This window comes from Myotis yumanensis, unplaced genomic scaffold (assembly GCF_028538775.1).
Source record: "Myotis yumanensis isolate MYYU_CA2020_CCGP unplaced genomic scaffold, mMyoYum1.0.hap1 SCAF_1, whole genome shotgun sequence".
Lineage (NCBI taxonomy): Eukaryota > Metazoa > Chordata > Mammalia > Chiroptera > Vespertilionidae > Myotis > Myotis yumanensis.
The window spans coordinates 160,003,121-160,019,358 of NW_027223752.1; the positions used below are offsets into that span (position 1 = coordinate 160,003,121).

The following is a 16,238-nucleotide window of genomic DNA, read 5'->3' on the forward strand; positions in this document are numbered from 1 at the left end:
GTCAGAGGCTACCTTTGTGAGAGTAAAGCACTCCCTGCTTGTGAAATTACATGAAAAAATCAATAAGAACTCAGTCAAACATTTTATTGTGTATGATATAAACACAGAGCACAGAAAAGTTCAGTTTAAACTTTGTGCCTTTTAATTTTTTCCCCCTTACAGAACTCAGACAGGCAACAAAGAGAACTCTGACCTTGTACACACAGAAATGGACCAAAGGAGCTTGAGGGGAGTGGCCCAGTGGAGGGAGGGGGCAGCAACAACAAAAACAAGAAAAACGGGCAAACACAATCAGCCAGCCTGGAAAGGAAGCTCATCAGGCTCCCACCAAGATGACAGCTGCAGTGGAAATGAGCTAAAACCTCAGCAGAGCGGGACCAAACAGCTCCACTTGGAAGGCTGACTTGGAGAACCTGTGATGGGGAGGCCTGGAGAGAGGTGCCTGGAAGATGAAATGAAACCAACTTTCCAAGATGAGACCAAGTGCAAACTATTTAAAAATTTTCCTCTAAGTAGGCCCAGACCAACGGGGAAATCACCCCAGACCGCAGCTGCTCTCTGTCCTCTTCTTGGCACTTATTCTTCCTATGAGAGCCCTTCCTCTGTCCCATGGGAGACACACAGGACTCCAGAGGCTGTGGCCATTCATGAGGTAAGGCTTTCTCAGCCATTTATTCTTCCTCAAAACCCATCTGTCCTTTGTTTTCTCCCTATTATACAAGCTAACTCTTACATGTTTGTAATATAGTCCATTTGTTCAATGCTGTACAATTTTTTGGAGATATATATATATATATATATATATATTTATTTATTTGATTCCCCTAATAAACTAAACTTGCATATAACCATGCCCTTCAGCTTTTAACTTCTTCAGCTGGCTATTCGAGGAGTTGTCTCTGTGTGTCAATGAGTGAGCAATAACGTTGACTAGATAGGACAGTTCAGAAACATAATTGACAAAACTCTGGAGTGGATCACTCAATATTTGAGGAAAAATAGAAAACAGGTGAAAATCCCAGTAGCCCTTTTTTGGGTATTACAGTTCCCAAATTGGACTATATGGATTCTCTGTCATGACAAACAGCCCTTGCTCCCTATGGTAAAAATTCTATCTTTTTTAAAATGTTTTATTTGATTTTAGAGAGGAAGGGAGAGGGAGAGAGAGACAGAAGCATCAATGATGAGAGAGAATCAGTGATCAGCTGCCTCCTGCACGCCCCACACTGGGGATCCAGCTAGCAACCCGGCCATGTGCCCTGACTTGGAATCAAACCATGATCTCCTGGTTCATAGGTCAATGCTCAATCACTGAGCCAGGCCTGCTGGGCAAGATCCTATCTTTGGATGGACATTTCCCACTGTGCTTGTGGAGAGTGGGATAAGGGTGACACTAGGCTGCTGATTGAGATTTTGTACTGTAGGATGAGAGGTAGAGTTAAGAAAAATGTGAAATTATTATTTTCAACATTTATTAACTTTATTAAAAATAACTTTTTATTATGGAAAACTTAAACAGGTAGAGGAAGACAGAAGAGTTTAGTGAATTCTCACCTGATTATCCCCTGGCTTCTAAACTGTTGTCACGTACAGTCTTATTTCACCCGGACCCACACCCCTCTCCGCAGTGTTTTTTTGAAGCAAATCCTAGCCCCCTTAAAGATGAACATATTGCCATTATCATACCTAGTAAACTCTTTATTAAGAATTTATTACTTTTGAAGAGTGAGATGCAGAAGGAAACATTTAAATATGTCTACTTTTATTTAAAAGTAGAAACACTAAAAAATTGATTTCCAACCTCAGGAATTAGATTTTATATAATCATGTGAGTTAGTGTCCATGTGTTTTGAAAAAATGTGAAATTATTAAATTAATGCTTTGTGGTGTCATGGAGCAGGATATGAAGCCTAAAATTATAAAGCTGTGTTTCTGCTCTTTTACTTTCTGGGCAAAATTCCTTGGGCAAGTCATTTAATCTCTCTGAGCCTTTGTTTCTTCATTTCTGGGATGAAAATATTGTATTATTACTACTATTACTTTTGCTATTCTTATTATTATTGTTGCTTCAGATAGTTGTTGTGAGAATAGAAAAGGACTTTGCAAACTACCCAAATAGTATACAAATATTACAGTAATAGTAGTAATAAGATTAAAAACAGCCAGTCTTGATTACAATGTATAAGCTACTGTTCTAGGGCCATCGCTTGTGTTGATTCATTTAACCTTTACAATAACTTTATTATTTTTATTTATTATTATTATTGTTATTAACTAGAGGCCCTCAGCCTGGCCTGAAGGGATCAGTAGACCTCTGTGCCTCTGCAGCCCAGCCTTACCTCTCAGCTCATCGGGCTCCAGCCCACTGTCCATGTTGATCCCGCACAGCACAAAGTAGTGCTTGAAGCCGCAAGTGGCCAGGGAAGAGCCTGAGCCGGCTGGGCACCAGGCACCAGGCTGCTCCCGCTCACCCTGGCCCCGCTGCACCTGCCTCAGCTGCTGCTTGGGCGCCCAGGGGGAGTGTCCACTGGAGAGGCTCACGCTGCCTCAGCTGTGCTCGCCAGCAGTTAGCCCAGCTTCTGGCGCCCCTCTGTCAGCTGAGCGACACTCCCGCTGTGGGAGTGCACTGACCACCAGAGGGCAGCTCCTGCACTGAGTGTCTGTCCCTTGGTGGTCAGTACGCATCATAGCAACCAGCTGGTTGTTTGGTCATCCAGTCACTTAGACTTTTATATATATAGACTAGAGGCCCGGTGCACAAAAATTTGTGCACTGCGGGGGGGGGGGGGGGGAGGTCCCTCAGCCCGGCCTGTGCCCTCTCGCAGTCTGGGACCCCTCAGGAGATAACGACCTGCTGGCTTAGGCCTGCTCCTGGGTGGCAGAGGGCAGGCACAATCCCTAGGTGCAGCCCCCGGTCGGGCTCAGAGCAGGGCTGACTGGGGAATTGGGGCACCGCCCCCTGTCATGCACAGAGCAGGGCCCATCAGGGGGTTGGGGAGCTCCCCACTGTCACGCACAGAGTGAAAGGGCCGGCGGGGCACGTGGCCCCGCAGGCGTCCGGCAGGGAGGACGACTGGCCGAGGGTCCCCCTCTCAGGCCCGTGAGATGCCCTGGCGCTGGGGGACCGCATCGTGGCGCCTCCTGGCGCGAAGGGCACCCCAGAGCCGCGGGTCACCGCGGAGACCGCACGCTGACCGCCGATGCCTCGGGTGACTCGGGGTCAGGCGTGCGTCTTCCCGCCCCGCGGCGCCGGGCAGAGCAGGAGCATGGGCGGAAGGCGGCTCCGGACACGCCACGCTGCGGGTGAAGTGCGGCCTCCTGGAGGGGCATGGAGGCCGGCGAGGACGCCCACCAGTGGGGCGCATGGCTCGGATGCAGCTCGTGGCCCCTGGGCTGGGGCTCCGAGGCTGGGCGGCTCCGCTCCGCCTCCACCGCCTCCAGCGCTCCGCACCGGGCCTGACAGGCCGCTGAGAGGAGCTGCGAGGGAGGGACGGGCAGCCATGGTTGGGGCAGCGCCTGACCAGATAGGCGCAGGCCCGCGGATGCCCAGACGGACCGGGCCGCCCTCGTCAGCCTCCAAGTCACTTTCGGGCCAAGCAACCGGGCGACCCAAAGGCCAGGCGGGGTGGTGGGCGGCCCGTTTCCCGGTGACGCCCATGGCGGCAGGCCAAGCATTGGAACCGAGTGGCCGGCTCCCCATCCATTAAGGGACCTCCATTTTGTACAGGACCATGTGCTCAGCAAAGACTCCTTCCCGGAAGGAGCCTCTGCTAGCCACACCCACCATTTCTCTGGACTAACCAATGGTAATCAAGGCAAGTGCACGCCATCGCTATGACCACATCCTGTGTAATGGGACACCAGCTCGCACTTGGCCAATCGGCGGGGGGGCACAGTCCCCTCTCCCGCCCCTACTCCAACCCTCTATAAAACCCCTGGTTCGATCAGACTGCTTTCTCTTTGCCACCTACTGCTGCGTCAGTAAGGAAGGTAGGAGAGCCAAGCCCGGGCTTGAAATAAAAGACTCATTGCTGTTGCATCGGACTGGCTGGCTCCCTGATGGACTCTTGGGAATCTTGAAATCTGGGCATAACACAGAGTAGGGCGGATCAGGGGGTTGGGGCGCCACCACTGTCACACTCAGGGCAGGGCCGATGGGGAGGTTATGGCTCTACCCCGTCACACACAGAGCAGGGCCCATCAGGGGGTTCGGGTGCCTTCCCCTGTCAGGAACAGAGCAGGGTGGATAGGGAGGTTGTGGCCCCGCCCCCTGTCACACACAGAGTAGCAGAGCTATCAGGGGGTTTGGGCGCTGCCCCCTGTCACACTGATCCGGTGCCAGGAGGCCTAGTGGCTCCGCTGATCCCGGTGCTGGAAGGCATATTACCCTTTTACTATTTAGAATAGAGGCCTGGGGGCCGGCTGGTTTGCTCTGAACGGTGTCCTGGATCAGGGTGGGGGTCCCCACTGGGGTGCCTGGCCAGCCTGGATGAGGGGATGATGGCTGTTTGCAGCTGGTCACACACCCTTCAGGGTGGGGGTCTCCACTGGGGTGCCTGGCCAGTCTGGGTGAGGGGCTGAGGGCTGCTTTCAGGCTGGCGATTGTTGACTGAAGCTCCCAACCGCTCCTTTTTTTTCTCTTTTTATTATTTTATTCTGGGCCAGCTTTAGCTCTGGCTCTAGCTCTGAGGCTTCGTATCTGGTTTGTTTGCCGTTCTATAATCGAAACAATGTATAACTTCAGCTCTGAGATCCTGGCAGGCTGAAAGCTGGTTTCTACATTTGCAACATAGTACATAGTTTCTTAGAATTGTAGCTCAGAGGCCGGCAAGTCAGGTGGGGAACGTTGGAGTCTGCAGTCCCTGGAGCAAGCAAGCCTCATGTTCGCTTCCAGCTGCCTGGCTGCCGGCCGCCATCTTGGCTGACAGTTAATTTGCATAAGGATATGCTGATTAGCCAATGGGAAGGGTAGCGGTCGTACGCTAATTACCATGTTTCGCTTTTATTAGTGTAGATTACCACTCTACATAAAAGCAAACTGAGGCAGAGCTATGCATAACACATGCCAGGTGTCATGGCAGTGAGTGGGCACTGGGGTGAGCACTCAGGCCGCCTGGTCTGGGGCCTGTCAGGGTCTGTGCTGCAGGGGACAGTGCTGGGCATGGACTCAGAGACATGGGTTCATGGTCCTGCTGCCAGTTAGCAGCTGTGCCATTCAGGGGCAGTCACTGGAACTCTGTGAGATAGAGTTAGTACATTTGTTAGATAAAGAAAGTAGTAATTTCCATCTATCCTCTCGTGTTCTTATGAGGGTTAAATGTTCATGTATGTGAGCTCACTTATTATAGTTTTGGTTCATGGTAGATTTGGTAAGTGTTGCTTCCTCGTGTATTTAGGCAATCTTTTTTCCCCATTCCCTAGTACTCCTTTCAAAGTACTTGACTTATACCCAGGGAAGGTTGGTTATCAAAGAAGGTTTCCACCTATGTAATTGTCAAATCTCTTATTTCATTCTTCTCTTTAATTTAATTACAGTACTTGGTTTCTTGAAACTTATGATTTCATTAAGGAAATATTTGAAAATTGATTGTTTAATCACTTAAATGTAAAACATGAATGGGACTTCTTAATTAAAGGTAGTGGTAATTTAATTGTAATTTAAATGGCAGGTTTACCCAGAGCATCTTAATGATGAGATCACATTAGGCATCTTTGGGTGAACAGGTCAGTAGGATGGAATCAGAGCACTGCATGGACCACATTAGAACCAGTGAGGGAAAACCATAGTGTTAGAATTGGGAGAGCAGGATACTTGCTCTGCCCCTACAAATATTTGCAATTACTTTGAAAAACTCTTGGGCTTCGGTTTTCTATAAAATGAGATTTTTATGCCTCTTTGCAGAAGGTGTTTTGAGGATCAAATGATTTCCTCCAGTGGCCCATGGCAGTCAACAACCACCCGGCCCTCAGGCTGGAGAAGGAGCCATCCTGCAATGATGTGCTATGGATCGAATGTGAGTCCCCCAAATTCATATGCTGACACCTAACCCTCAGTGTGATGGTGTGAAGAGGTGGGGCCTCTGGGAGGTGATGAGGTCATGAGGGTGGAGTTCCCATGATGGGATTAGTGTCCTTATTAAAATACACGTTTCTCTCTCTTTGCTCTCCACCATGTGAGGACACAGCAAGACCACACCATCTGTGAACCAGGAAGTGGGGTCCTCACCAGACACTGAACTTGACTGTGTCTTCGTCTTGGACTTCCTGCCTCCAGACTGTGGGAAGTAAATGGTGTTCTGTTAGAGCAGCCCATGGACTCATTGTGGCTCTGACAGTGAGAATAAAATAGGGTGAGAGTGCAGAGGTCCAGTATATAGCTTTTGCATTTTCGAATAAAGAAAAATCACATGTAATTTTGGTTTAAAGAAAGGAAGAGTTAAAAACATGCAGGCTAAAATTGATGTTCAGGTGTCAAAAGTGAGAGGTAATCATATGCTCTGTGGGGTTCAATACACAAACAATAGATGTTTAAAACAATTAAGAAAAATAATACAAATGGAGCCACGTTAGAATGGAGCTGGAGCTGCCCTGCATGTCTTACACCTCAACCCTTCAGAACGTTAAACCAGGGCAAAATAACCTCTGAACTGGGCCCAAGCACATTGTTAACCAAAGAACTATTTGCAAAGATAACAAGAAAGCAGATATTAGGACTACTGGACTGATGACCACTGGACTGAAAAGTAAAAACATTGTTTAGAATGAGTGTCACTATGTTATGGTATCTGCACCAATGGCAATGTCTTCTTTCTAATATATTTTATTGATTTTTTACAGAGAGGAAGGGAGAGAGATAGAGAGTTAGAAACATTGATGAGAGAGAAACATTGACCAGCTGCCTCCTGCACACTTCCTACTGGGTATGTGCCCGCAACCAAGGTACACGCCCTTGACCAGAATCGAACCTGGGACCCCTCAGTCCGCAGGTCGACGCTCTATCCACTGAGCCAAACCAGTTAGGGCAATGTCTCCTTTCTATGGATGCAATTGCTCCCCTTCCCTTTCTAATAAATACCCATTGCCTTTGTCTCCTAATCGGAACACTATCTGGGCTCCTGACTTAGTGCTTCCTAAATAGCTATTCATGTTGCTCTCAAATAAATGCTGTTGTCTCTCTTTTAAAGACCTTTTGTTTTTAGGTAAACGTGGGAGCCCTGTTGGGGAACATGTGTGACAATGGCCCTGATGAGGTGCGGGGAAGAAGACCAGCTTTGGGTTGGCATGCTCTCTCTGCCTCCGTAAAACAAACTTCCCATTGGCAGCAGGCTGGGTTGGCCCCGCCCCAGACCAGGAGAGTGTTGAGCTCATTTTGTCTGATTCTCAGAGTCTTTCGCTAGAAGATCCCAGTGGACAGTGGCCCCCAGATGTGCTCAAGCCATGGTGACCGGCTGTGTCTTAACTCTGAGAGCACCTGTCCGACACAGTGGGACCTCGCCTCAAACTAGCCCAACCTCAAAGATTACTGAAAACTAGGAGGCTTATGGTTTTAACTCTCATTTCATATTTGAAAGATACACTAGGGTTTGTGGGAATCTAGAGACCCCATTATAAAGCCCAGTTGATGACAAAAGAAATAATTTTCTTGTAGGAAAATGGCCCAATAATAGCAATGAAGAACCAAACTATTCAGTTTACCATATGGATTTTCATTTCATTTTCCTATTTTGAGAATCCAGAGTCTAGCCTCAGAGCTCTGAAAACTAAGATGAACACAATAGAATATTATTTGTCAAATGACGCAGAATGTCATGAGACACAAGGTGGGCTGTGTGTATTCTTGTTAGACTTCCTGTCCGGGTGAATTTCATGTGCCACCGGGCCCAGCATGAGCAGTTATTAGCCTCATGGGGAAGCTTCATGCTTCACTTAAGAACAAAAGAACAGCATAAAGAAAAACAGTAAAAACAACCAGGAAATGAATGGTGGTACCTCCCCCCCCACCCTCCAAACATATGAATAAATTGCCTTTCACAAAAGCTGGAAACTTGCTTAGTTCCCATTGCAAGGCCAAAGGAGGAATGGGGAAATACTCATAAAAATAACACTTACAGGATTTTATTAAGAGGAAGATGAGGTAATAATCCACAGACACATTCTGGGGGACCATGCAGTGTTCTGTCAGCTCCCCAGTTTCTGACCACCAGGACCTCCTGCTCAGCTTCCCAGCAGCCCAGCGTGGCCTGGCTGTCCCCTCCTTACTCATGCCCTACCTTCCCCAAGCCTGTCCATGACATGATACTCACATCACATAACATGCAGTCACTCAGCCTAATCTTCTTACCACACTCATGGGAGATGAGCGCCTGAGGGAAGGCTTTGCGTCTGCGTTGGGCATGTGTGTCCCTTATGTGGGAGTCAAGAATGGGGCGTTTCGGCTCTTGACAGCTGCCTCTGTCTTTGCTCTCAACATCAATCTGGATAAGACAAATCCTCTCTCACCTGAAGTGACCCCCTCTTCTTTATTTCCGATAATGGTCATGTTCCCACACCTGCCTACCACTCTGCCCTCACTTGTCACTTCCTTTTGGCGGGTATCCCTTCATTCTTATTTCTCATACTTGGATCCTGGGCCCCACTCTTTATCAACAATATTACCCAACTCCCCTCCTTCACTGTGTTTAAGCATGCTCAGTTTATCCCAAAGTAAAATATTTTAAAATTTCCATTCCATTGATCCTCTCCCAAACTTCTCCTGTGACCTCTATGTCTTCTCATTTATCACCCTCCATGACCCTCTACAGGAGCAGCTCGAACTGCTCTATGAAGGAATCTTAGGGTAGAAATCAGATTCTTAGCCAAAGAGAATTCTCAGTGGAGAAGCCTAACAGGGTACATGTAAAATGAGGTCTTTGTTAGCAGAAATTGAAGGTATTGTATAGGAAGAGGGGACTTAGTGACCTAGCCCTGGGTGCTTTGTGCAAAATAGTCCCCACAAGATTGAAATGTAGCCGGTATCTCCAGGTCTAATTTCATTTCTATTAGGCACTCAGAGGCTAAATTAAGAACTTTACGGATACCTAATTTAGATAAACTCTTAACTATTAACCTCCAATAATGTCATCATTTCACTGAGCAGTAGAGAAACCATGTGGGTGAGTTCAATTAGCCAAGGGCGTGGATATGGAGGCCTCTGCATTCTAATTGCATCTCATTGACCTTGATGGACGACTTTAGCCGGGAGGAAGGCTCACGACTGTGATGACCATTCTGGAAGTGGATGGGGCTTGCCTTTCTCTAAAGAGCTTTCAGGAGAACGTCTGTGCTGAGGACATAGGTGAGGAGGCCAAGGCAAATAAAAAAGCCTGTCTCTTCATTGTGAGGAAGGAATTCTTTATGCAAAGCCTGGACTCTCAGTTATAAGCCCATTCCTTTTTCTGCCCTTGAATATTGCTGATGAGCCAATACCTTTGATGTGGCCCCAAGGGCTCAGCCCACTGGGGACCCTGGGAGACAGCACGGAACTTGCCTCAGTTGTCCCGCCTGAAAGAACAGGCTGTGGGTGGTCCTTGGCCAGCCCATTACTGGTCAGTGGCTGCTTCGGGGTCGGGTAGGGGGTGTTACCCCCTGGAGCCTCTAGCTGCTCCATCTGAAATGGCCAGATGAAGTTCACACAGAGTTAGACAATCTTACAGAAGAGGCTACTGATCATGCCTGCTGTGTGTTCTCATGGACTATTCTAGAAAATATAAAAAACAAATAAACAAAAGGGCTTGTGTTCAAATAAAATTTGGAAAATGACCATGTTATCACCTCTTGGATAATCTCAACATTTTTTTTTAATTTTATTAAAAGCTCTGAGAAGTCCTGTAGTGAAGAGAAAGAAACCTAACCTGGTTTACTTTACTTAACTAGTATTTTCTGAAAAGAGTTCACGATAGAACATTCTTATTTTTTTTCAGGGGTCCATCTAGCAATTACATACAATGCTTCATGAAATGGTAGCCTGTGATCTAGGTAAAAGCGAGCCTACCCTTTTTGTGTGAAAGATGTAGGGTTCATGTCAACCGGACATATTAAGAACGTCTGTCCTCCAGGAAAGGAGAAAGCACAGCGTGGCCTTTACTCAGCGGGGAGCACTGCCTGTCACACTGTGTCCTGACCGTTAGCGCTCACAGGCCACATGGGGTTTGCCGTCTGAGTGGAAATGGGGTGGACACCTGGGTCCTCACACAGGCTGGAGCCACGTTTGTGCCAGGAGGGGGCATGCTGAGGAGGAGGGGGCATGTTTGCATGAGGAGGGGACCCCTCCACAGGCGGCGGGGACATGCTAAGGAGGAGGGGAGCTGCAGACACGGAAGAGCCCAGTGGGACCTGTGATCATTATAGGGAGACAGGGTGCACAATCAGAGCTGTTTTCTCTTTCCAAGGGGAGAAGGGTGGGAAATTTGGGCATTTTGCTCAGATGTTTATGGAGAGAAAGGACTCTGGGTTTTTTATTTTTCAGCAAGGGGTCACAGACGATCTCAGCTGTTTGTCATGGAACAGATGCATGAAAAACAGGATGAAATAATAAACCTGGACCCACAGACAGCGGGAGAGTGAGGTCTAGGCTCCCCTGCAGAGGGCTGTCCCCCGACTGTTAGAGGCAGGTGCATGGCCTGCTGGCAGACAAGCCTTCTTCAAAGTCAGAGTCTTTGCCTCCGTCAGACAACAGTTTGCTTTAATCTGTGACAATAACTTTCCATCGGCAGAAACCTGGTGGCTCGATGACTTAGCAAATCTGGCCAGATAATAGATGTGAAAGCACTGGTCCATTGCCACACATCCAATAAATCCAAGTCCATGTCTACAGAGATTACATCTGTGTCCCAGGTTTGAACAGGTGAGGGGACATAGTCTGTCTTTCTCTCTCTCCAGGACTTCCTAGTTCTGTTTCCAGCCTAAAGAATTTCTAGGAAATGCAAGTTGATGACAGCGATTCTCAGAAGTAAACTGGCTTCTGGATCACCTGGAGGGCTTGTGTGCTGCCTCCAGTGTCTGATGCAATAGGTCTGGGGTGACCCCAGAATCTGCATTGCTGCCAGTCAGGTGATGCTGGCATCGAGGTCAGGACCACACTCTGAGAACCACTGGTCCTGTACTATGGTGGCTGCTACCTCAAAGGAGCAACATCAGCAGGATGGGGAACCAGGAAGCTCCAGCCCCTGTTTCCCCCAGAAACACCAAGTAAACAACTGTGCACTAACCAAACCAAGCCAACCCCCAACCCAGAAAAGCCACATTTGGAGGCATAGGTGTAAGATGATCAACAAAATGGGCAAAGGACTTGAATAGACATTTCTCCCAAGAAGATATATAAATGGTCATTAACCACATGGAAAGATACTCAATATCACAAATCACTAGAAAAATGGGGATCAAAACGACAAATGAGACACCATCTCCCACCCATTAGGATAGAGACCATTACAAAAAGAAAGGAAGAAGTGTTGGCAAGGATGTGGAGAAGTTGGAACTCTTGTGCACTGTTGGTGGGGATGTAAATTGGTCCAGCTGCTGTGGAAAACAGTGTGCAGATTCCTCAAAAAATGAAACAGAATTACCATCCAGTTTGGCAATTTCATTTCTAGTTATACACTCAATAGAACTGAAAGCAAGGATTCTAATAAGAGATATTTGCACACCCACGTTCACAGCAGCATTAATTGCAATAGTCTAAAGTTGGAAGCAACCCTAATGTCCATCAATGGATGAATGGATAAACAAAATGTGGTCTATATACAATGAAATCAGCCTTAAAGAGAAGGGATTTCTAACACATGCCATAATATGGATGATCTTTGAGGACATTATGCTAAATGAAGTCAGCAGACACAAAAGGGAAAAATACTGCAGGATTCCACTTCTGGGAGGTACTTAGACTAGTCAAAACCACAGAGGCAGAAAGAATGATGGGTGCCATGTGCTGAGGGGCGGGAGTTGGGCTGAGGGGTAATGTTTAATGGGGACAGAGTTTCAGTTTGGGAAGATGAAAGGAGTCCTGTGGATGGATGTGGTGATGGTTGTACAACAATGAATGTACTTAATGACACTGAACTCTACCCTTAAGAATGGTTAAGGTGGTAAATTCTCTGCTATGTGTATTTTACCACAATTAAAAAATATAAAAACAAGAGAGAAGATCCTAGTAAAGCCAAGCTTTAAGAGGGATTCCTTCTTGTCTCCTAATATTTGCAGGAATTCAGACTGTGCCATGTGGCTGTTTGAATAATGACCAGCTACAGAGGAAATTCTAAATGAGGTTAATCACATGGTAGAATTTGCTTACAAAACCCAGTGCTGGAGTAAGATTCCTCAAAGGCTTCTTTTTCCTCCATGGAAGGAGCGAATACATTGCTACTGAGCGGCATGATATTCACCGCTACGATTTATTTATAAGCAAACTGTAAGTCCTGCTCACATGCACGAGGAGTCCACAGATGTTTGCAGCCGGGACTGCAGGTGAGAAGAAGACAAGTTGTTAGGGAGCAGATGCTCCCTGTTCTTGCACCAGATGCAAATCAAGCACCAGCTGGAAGAAGTTTAATCATTTGATATGTATTTAAAAATACTCTCTCTGAATTTAAAATGTTAATTTATAATGACTATGATGAGCAAAATAATTAGGAAACATAGATTTTTCTAACATAGGGTGCCAGGTAATTCAGACTTTGATACTATCGAATTACTTGTGGATCTGTGGATGAAGCAGCTAGATGTAAATAAACAAAAATGAAAAAATAACCTTAACAAAAAGGAAACAGAAGCAATGATTGAATAATAAAACATACATAAAAGTAATTTGACAATTTTTTAAAGGACAGGTAAGCTCTGGTCAGAACTAACACTATATTTGGGTATTGCCTTCTTATTCTTTTTAAAAAAATATGTTTTTATAGATTTTTTTTTTTAGAGAAAGAGGAAGGTAAAGGGATAGAAACATTGAAAAGGAAAACATTATCCATTGGCTGCTTCCTGCACACCCCCTACTAGGGATCGAGGCTGCCTGATCCCTGACCGGAATCAAATCAGTGACTTCTTGGTTCATGGGTCGATGCTGGACCACTGAGCCACACAAGCCAGGCTGTCTTCTTATTCTTGAAAAAAAGTTTAATGTATTGAAGTCATTTTCTACAGTATCAGAAAAGCTTTCTTAGTCAGATTAACATTTTAAAAAATTAATATTCTTACTGTTATTTTTTAGGCCATTGAGTCACTTATGATCATCAATTTTTGATTTTCTTACTTGAAACAAACCTAACTCATCTGATTATAAATGTATCCTCCTGGTAGTGAATTTACTAATAGAAAGCAATAGTCACATATAACCCATTTCTCAACCATCACCACACGGACATGTACATAAATGAAAATGAAATCACACATCCCCTTAAGATAAAACAATTTTTTCTTTGATATGTGTCACTTAAAGGATTGTGCCAGGTCATAAGCTGATCAACTCATTCATAAATGAATGGTGGCAGTTTCATTCATAATAAGACCTGCAGGAAAAATAGTTTGGTTATAATTATTTGTATACCAAATTCACAACTGAGTTGAATATGGGGGTGGCAAAAGTAGGTTTACAATTGTAATGCAAATAAATAGTACAACAACCCTATCTAATAATAGACAAACATGGTAATTGACTGTACCTTCGCTCCGCCTCCCATTGGCTAATCAGTGAGATATGCAAATTAACCCAACCAAGATGGCGGCCGGCAGCCACGCAGCTGAAGTGAGCAGGAGGCTTGCTTGCTCCAGTGATGGAGGAAGCCAAGGTTCCCCGCCTGCTGCGGCCCTGCTCTGAGCTCCGAAAGCAACAAAGTTTTAATTATATAAACTAAACAAACCCCAGATACCTGCTTTCAGCAGGCTGTGGCCACAGAGCTGGAGAGAGCAGGAGCCTGGCTCTTAGCTCCAGTGATGGCAACAAAGTTTCAATTATAGAAGGTAAATAAATCCCAGAATAAAAAAAGAAAGAAAAAAATGAGAGGCTGGGAGCTTCAGTCGCAGGCCAGCCTGAAAATGGCCCTCAATCTCTCACCCAGACTGGCCAGGCACCCCAGTGGGGACCCCCACCCTGAAGGGGGTTTGGCTAGCCTGAAAACAACCATCAGCTCCCCCATCCAGGCTGGCCAGGCACCCCAGTGGGACCCCCACCCTGATCTGGGACACCCTCCAGGGCAAACCAGCCGGCCCACACCCGTGCACCAGGACTCTATCCTATATAGTAAAAGGGTAATATGCAAACTGACCCTAACAGCAGAAAGACTGGGAATGACTGGTCACTATGACACACACTGACCACCAGGGGGCAGGCGCTCAATGCAGAGCTGCCCTCTGGTGGTCAGTGCACTTCCACATGGGGGAGCTCTGCTCAGCCACAAGCCAGGCTGATGGCTGCCAGTACAGCGGTGGTGGTGGGAGCCTCTCCTGCCTCCTCAGCAGTGCTAAGGATGTCCGACTGCAACTTAAGTCTGCTCCCCGCTGGCAAGAGGACATCCCCCGAGGGCTGCCGGGCTGCCAGAGGGATGTCTGATTGCCAGCTTAGGCCCAATCCCCCAGGGAGCAGGCCTAAGCCAGCAGATGGTCATCCCCCGAGGGGTCCCAGACTGGGAGAGGGCACAGGTCGGGCTGAGGGATCCCCCTCCTGAGTGCACAAATTTTTGTGCACCGGGCCTCTAGTTAATAAATAACAATACAAGATTAAACTCTGTGTTTCCAGTACTCACTACTGTAAACCTACTTTATCACACCCCTGTATATAATTCCATGCACAAATAAATATTTCAAATCAAGAAAACATGCCCTTTACCTAATTTCCCTAGGGACCAGATAGAGAGAATCTTTATACCTTATTTACTGGTGAGAATAGAAGCCGACCCAGTTCCTGGTCCCTGTAAACAGCACTGGAACCAAGCAAAACTAACCTTGTTGCTTTCTCTTGGAAACATCTGATCCTGGGAACCAACTACATAGCTGACTTTTCCACACCAGAAGCTTGCTCACCGAGTCTCAATCCCAGACCATCGCCTGTGGTGCCCCCAATCTAAGGTTATATCCTAAATGCTGCCTCATCCCAACAGTTCTCTGCTTGTAAGTCTCCCCTCCCAGGTCGAAATTCTATCAACAGCCTGCCCCAGCTTCCTGCTGGGAGACTCTATCATGGCGGTATTGTTCCTACTACTGATAAAGTTAGCTTCCTTGGTCAACAGATTATCCCAGAGGGCTTTCTGGGGAGTTGTTACTTGGGGAGTTGATATTTGGCACTTTTAATTAGCAAGGTGAACTCAAGACATTTGGGGGGTGGTGGTAAAAAGGTCACTAGTTGCCCTTTTTTGCCCCCACCCCCCCCCCGCCCCCCCCCCCCCCTCCGCTTGTACCTATTTAACCTTTTATTTTGTTTGCCTGAAATGAATGATTGAGACTTCTTTAGAAAAAAATAAGATCTTTTGACTGCTTGAGAAGGATCAATTTCTTTCTTGAAAAGAGATTTCATCTCACGCTCTCCTAAGACGGATGTTAACCCTAAACATTTTGCCCGAATAAAATAAAACCAATCAAAAACTACAAAAAGATCTTACAAGAATAATTTTCTGACCACTGGAAGAAAAAATACATTTACAAAGATATAAGATCCAGCTTTGCTGTAGAAGATTAATAACCATGGGGGGTGATTAGAGCTGTGGAAATAAATGGTTATTAGGAATGCTGCACCCATAAGCCCAATTTTAGAGAGATTTGGAGTTAGTTAGGATGAGCAATCATGGCTGACTTCTCATGGCAGGCTCTCTTTTCTGATGCTGAGGCCTCTTCCAGCTGGGGATGGAAGACACACTTCATTAACCCACACATATAAAAGCATCTTGCTGCCTCTGGAGGTCTCTGCTGTGCCTCTAATATATATGTGTATATATATATATATATATCTGAATCTCACCAGTCTCCAAAGGAAGAGTAACATGTATACATTGAAATTTCTTGCAAATACTTCCCATCTGCAAAGCATGCACTTTGTCTCCAACCCACAGTTGCCATAAATCTTCTCGCAACAGTAAAGTTGCTAAGCAAATGAGAAAAAGTCCCCCTAGACAGTAAGCCTTTGGAGTCCACACAGACCCATCCCTTCCCTGATATAATGATGAATCTACCTTTTGGTATTAATTAAGTGCATATTTTATTGACTAATGAATGCA

The 16,238-nt window shown here is 46.3% G+C and overlaps 1 protein-coding gene and 1 long non-coding RNA gene across 2 annotated transcripts in view; one reads left to right on the forward strand and one right to left on the reverse strand.

Annotated features, from left to right (window-relative positions):
* ADARB2 (adenosine deaminase RNA specific B2 (inactive)) overlaps positions 1-16,238 on the reverse strand; it is a 430,335-nt gene that overhangs the window by 181,409 nt on the left and 232,688 nt on the right. The gene's annotated exons all lie outside the window — the stretch shown is intronic.
* Positions 314-7,217, forward strand: LOC139006267 (uncharacterized). Its single transcript, XR_011470747.1, has 3 exons — positions 314-652; positions 5,903-6,014; positions 6,179-7,217. It is a non-coding gene; the product is annotated as an uncharacterized lncRNA (long non-coding RNA).